The 4568-nt window shown below is 56.7% G+C and overlaps 1 non-coding gene across 1 annotated transcript; it reads left to right on the top strand.

Annotated features, from left to right (window-relative positions):
* Positions 1 to 1789: 1789 nt before the first annotated feature.
* On the top strand, positions 1790 to 3604 carry LOC119432061 (small subunit ribosomal RNA). The gene has a single exon (XR_005188131.1). It is a non-coding gene; the product is annotated as a small subunit ribosomal RNA (ribosomal RNA).
* Positions 3605 to 4568: the final 964 nt, after the last annotated feature.

Genomic DNA, 4568 nt, shown 5'->3' on the forward strand with positions numbered 1-4568 from the left:
GTCAGCCGGGGCGGCGCGCGCAAGCGACGTTCAGCGCAACTTTTCCGTGGAAATACCGAAAGCGGCTCGCACGTTTGCCTTGTATCGGTGAGCTGGGGCACCGTGGTGCACGCGAGAGGCAGAAACACGGCTTGAAAAGCAAAAATGAGGAATTTCTTTCGGCGCTAACTGCCGCCGGCGGCCACGAGTACGGCCCCATGGAGGTCTGGGTACTTATCGCTGCTATTATATAGAGGTATGCGGCCCCGGCCGACATCGTACCACTTTTCAATTTGTGGTGTCCGGGTGCGTTTTGTGCGATTCACGCACTGCGGCGACGTCGGGAATTGCGCCGACGAGTACGCGACCGCTCGCAGAGACAAAGTCCGAAAGCTCGTCAGCCGGGGCGGCGCGCGCAAGCGACGTTCAGCGCAACTTTTCCGTGGAAATACCGAAAGCGGCTCGCACGTTTGCCTTGTATCGGTGAGCTGGGGCACCGTGGTGCACGCGAGAGGTGGAAACACGGCTTGAAAAGCAAAAATGAGGAATTTCTTTCGGCGCTAACTGCCGCCGGCGGCCACGAGTACGGCCCCATGGAGGTCTGGGTACTTATCGCTGCTATTATATAGAGGTATGCGGCCCCGGCCGACATCGTACCACTTTTCAATTTGTGGTGTCCGGGTGCGTTTTGTGCGATTCACGCACTGCGGCGACGTCGGGAATTGCGCCGACGAGTACGCGACCGCTCGCAGAGACAAAGTCCGAAACCGCGTCAGCCGGGGCGGCGCGCGCAAGCCACGTTCAGCGCAACTTTTCCGTGGAAATACCGAAAGCGGCTCGCACGTTTGCCTTGAATCGGTGAGCTGGGGCACCGTGGTGCACGCGAGAGGTGGAAATACGCCGACGAGTACGCAAGCCACCGTCCAAAACAACGGTCATGGAGCACAGCACCGTGCGTGGCACAACGTTTGCAGAGAAAGTGCGGCAGCGGAAAGCTCGTTCGCCGTGAAAGTCAGCACAGGATGCGCGGTGGTTCAGGCACGTGAATATTCGCGAAGCCGTACTCGCCGCTGGCGAAACATTGACGATCACGACCCTCTTGCGCGGTGTTGGTTTTCACGACTTCGGCCCTGTGCAGCCGACGTAAACTTTCAAAGTTCGTCAAGGTGCGGCACGATTTCCGCCAAATCCCCGTCGAAAATGCCACGAGTACGGCCCCATGGAGGTCTGGGTACTTATCGCTGCTATTATATGGGGGTTGGAGTGCAGTCGCCCCCCGAGTGCGTGCGACCTGGGTGTCTGATATGCGGCGGGCTCCGTGCCCGTCAAGCGTGTCCCCGGAGCCTCTCCCGTGGATCCCTCGGCAATCGTCTGCAGCCTCATCCGCTTGATGCGTTAGGGGCTGGTTGTCGGACGACGCCGTATCCACGATATCGAGGTGTGTTCCGCATCGTCCTCGGACGAGTCAAATAAGAAAGCGCCGAAGGCGCGGGCGTGACCCGTCGCTTGGCGGCTTTGCCGTCTCGGCTACGTTGCAAGCGCCGATCGGTCCACCAGTGCTGCGGGCTGATGGCAAATCCCGCAAGCCGTGACCGAGTCGACGCAACGAATCTATCGAGAGTGTGCGTGCTTCTTGCCGCGTGGCGATACCCAGCCCTGCGGGGAGGGCGCCGTAGCGAGCTCGAACGCCGTCATCTCGGACTGTGCAAAGAGGTGGGCTTTGCAAAAACGAAGCGTGCTGAGGCGCCTGAAGGTGGCCTCGGCGTCGCAACAACGGCGTCCGGCATGGCTGGACGCGCAGTTGAACGATTACCTGGTTGATCCTGCCAGTAATCATATGCTTGTCTCAAAGATTAAGCCATGCATGTCTAAGTACATGCCGAAATAAGGCGAAACCGCGAATGGCTCATTAAATCAGTTATGGTTCCTTAGATCGTTTCTTCCTACTTGGATAACTGTGGCAATTCTAGAGCTAATACATGCAGTGAGCCTGAAGCCCTTTGGGCGACGGGTGCTTTTATTAGACCAAGATCGATCGGGTTTCGGCCCGTATTGTGTGGTGACTCTGGATAACTTTGTGCTGATCGCATGGCCACGAGCCGGCGACGTTTCTTTCAAGTGTCTGCCTTATCAACTTTCGATGGTAGGTTACTTGCTTACCATGGTTGTTACGGGTAACGGAGAATCAGGGTTCGATTCCGGAGAGGGAGCCTGAGAAACGGCTACCACATCCAAGGAAGGCAGCAGGCGCGCAAATTACCCACTCCCGGCACGGGGAGGTAGTGACGAAAAATAACAATACGGGACTCTTTTGAGGCCCCGTAATTGAAATGAGTACACTCTAAATCCTTTAACGAGGATCAATTGGAGGGCAAGTCTGGTGCCAGCAGCCGCGGTAATTCCAGCTCCAATAGCGTATACTAAAGCTGCTGCGGTTAAAAAGCTCGTAGTTGGATCTCAGTTCCAGACGAGTAGTGCATCTACCCGATGCGACGGCTCGGACTGAACATCATGCCGGTCCTTTCTTGGTGCACTTCATTGTGTGCCTCGAGAAGGCCGGTGCTTTTACTTTGAAAAAATTAGAGTGCTCAACGCAGGCGAGTCGCCTGAATAAACTTGCATGGAATAATAGAACAAGACCTCGTTTCTGTTCTGTTGGTTTTTGGAATACGAGGTAATGATTAAGAGGGACAGACGGGGGCATTCGTATTGCGGCGCTAGAGGTGAAATTCTTGGACCGTCGCAAGACGAACTACTGCGAAAGCATTTGCCAAGAATGTTTTCTTTGATCAAGAACGAAAGTCAGAGGTTCGAAGGCGATCAGATACCGCCCTAGTTCTGACCATAAACGATGCCAACCAGCGATCCGCCTGAGTTACTCAAATGACTCGGCGGGCAGCTTCCGGGAAACCAAAGTATTTGGGTTCCGGGGGAAGTATGGTTGCAAAGCTGAAACTTAAAGGAATTGACGGAAGGGCACCACCAGGAGTGGAGCCTGCGGCTTAATTTGACTCAACACGGGAAAACTTACCCGGCCCGGACACTGGGAGGATTGACAGATTGAGAGCTCTTTCTTGATTCGGTGGATGGTGGTGCATGGCCGTTCTTAGTTGGTGGAGCGATTTGTCTGGTTAATTCCGATAACGAACGAGACTCTAGCCTATTAAATAGGTGCGGGGTTCCCAGCACCTTACAACCTTCTTAGAGGGACAAGCGGCTCCTAGCCGCACGAAACAGAGCAATAACAGGTCTGTGATGCCCTTAGATGTCCGGGGCCGCACGCGCGCTACACTGAAGGAAGCAGCGTGTCTTTATCCCTGTCTGAAAAGACTGGGTAACCCGTGGAACTTCTTTCGTGATTGGGATAGGGGCTTGCAATTGTTCCCCTTGAACGAGGAATTCCCAGTAAGCGCGAGTCATAAGCTCGCGTTGATTACGTCCCTGCCCTTTGTACACACCGCCCGTCGCTACTACCGATTGAATGATTTAGTGAGGTCTTCGGACCGATGTCCGGCGCGGCCTTTCGGTTGCGCCGGTCTGTTGGAAAGATGACCAAACTTGATCATTTAGAGGAAGTAAAAGTCGTAACAAGGTTTCCGTAGGTGAACCTGCGGAAGGATCATTACCGGACTGTGAAGGGTGACGATCGTTTCTGCCCCGTGTGGGTGGAGCGGCTCGCTGCGCCCGACGCTTTCCGCCGCTGTCCCCGCTTGGACGCGGGGACGGCTATACCCGAACATGCGCGGGGACTGCCTGAATTCTGAGGGGCGCCCCGTGCCCAATTTGTTGCGCCCAGCGGGCGGCGGCTGCAACCTTGGACGGTTGGCTTGGCCGCGCCCGTGGGTACAAACGGCGTAACGCACTTTCATGGGTGGGCTTTCAGTCCGCCTCGACGCTCATGCGCGGAATGGGAGTAAGACGACCCGACAAAGCTTTGCCCAGTACGAGAGGAACGGTAGAGGTCGGTCAAGGAACTGGCGGTCGAGAGCTAAAGCTGCCTGCCATCCATCATTCATAGTTGGAACTGCGGTGCAAGCGCTCTCCCGTCCTCCGCGGCAAACGCCGCCGAGTCTGAAAAGGCTGGCGGCTGCCGGTCGCTTCCTGCGGCGAGTATGGAGTAACGACCCGACTATGTTGCTGCCCAAGTACTGAAGGAACGGCGCGGCATTCGGTCGGTCATGGAACTGGCGGTACGAGGGTGTGGCTGCCAAGTACAATAGGAACCGTGGCCCATAACGCCCTCCCGTCCTCCGCGGCAAGTGCCACCGAGCCCGACAGGGCCGGAGGCTGCCGGTCGGCTCCTGCTCGTGACGCGCGAGATGTCGAGATCGCGGTTGAATGCGACGACGTTGGCAGGCTATTCGCCCGCCGCCGAGGGAAAGGCGGCGCTGCTGCGAAGTACGAGAGGAAACGCGGCTTTGCTACGTCGGACGCGTTCCGCGGTTAACGGACTTGTGCGCTTTGGGAAGGCGCCGCACGTCGAAAGAGGATTTACGGACAGACGAGGGACTGAAGTCTCGAAACTTGAACGCACTTGCGGCCAGGCTCTTGCTGGCTTCGTCTTCCGCCTCGAGTAGAATTGTTGCGGC

This window comes from Dermacentor silvarum, chromosome 10, assembly GCF_013339745.2.
Source record: "Dermacentor silvarum isolate Dsil-2018 chromosome 10, BIME_Dsil_1.4, whole genome shotgun sequence".
NCBI classification, from domain to species: Eukaryota; Metazoa; Arthropoda; class Arachnida; order Ixodida; family Ixodidae; genus Dermacentor; species Dermacentor silvarum.